Source organism: Cervus canadensis, chromosome 15 (genome assembly GCF_019320065.1).
Source record: "Cervus canadensis isolate Bull #8, Minnesota chromosome 15, ASM1932006v1, whole genome shotgun sequence".
Taxonomy (NCBI): Eukaryota; Metazoa; Chordata; class Mammalia; order Artiodactyla; family Cervidae; genus Cervus; species Cervus canadensis.
This window is the reverse complement of record NC_057400.1, coordinates 37,075,455-37,076,296: the sequence shown is the minus strand read 5'-3', so window position 1 is coordinate 37,076,296 and position 842 is coordinate 37,075,455.

Below are 842 nucleotides of genomic sequence, written 5' to 3'. Positions count from 1 at the left end.
ATACTCAAACTACTCTAATTGGTCTAATTTTTATTTATTAGAAACAAATTGTTCAAGAACGAAAGCCAGTTTTTAATGATCCAAAACAGAAATAAATGTTCTAGTCTATTAGCGTCCTATACAGAATAAATCAATATTAAAGCTAATTAACCCTTTTCAAAGGCATTTTGTCCCAGGTTTTTATTTAATGGTTCAGTGCTGTTTAAAGCATGGATCAAGCTGGATAAGCTCCATTTAAAAAATGGCCCATTTTGAGAACAGTTTAGCAGTTCCCTAGGATGAATATATTTATCAGGATAAACTTGACTTTTTCAATTGTATAAATAACTGACCAGAGTTCCTTAAAAGATCTGAAAATAAAAGAAAGATTAAGGGCCACAGACAAATCTGTTCATATAGCAATGTTACAACAGTATAGGAACTGCTTTCAGTCACTGCATTTTAACAAATATGTATCTTTAGAAATCTTTTGTTACTTTTGAAAATATTCCCAAGGGTAGGGGGAGGGATTCTCTGTATAAGATATTTCATTTCAGGTCATATGTGAAATGCAAACCTATGATTTGTTCTTTTTGGAAGAAGCCATGATTTTTTAATAGTGTTCAAGCACATAGTGCAAAGCACACACCTTTCAAGACATAAATGACTACTTTGACATATGAAACCCAATAAAAATTATATACATTATTTAAAGAATTCAGCACTCTTCCCCTTTTGTTATACTAGCAAATCACAGAATGAACTTTAATATCAAGCTATTTTTGAGTTATAAAATAGATGATATATTTTGTACATGAATTAAATTCTTCATGGGACCAGAGGAATTAATTTGTGATGTTATG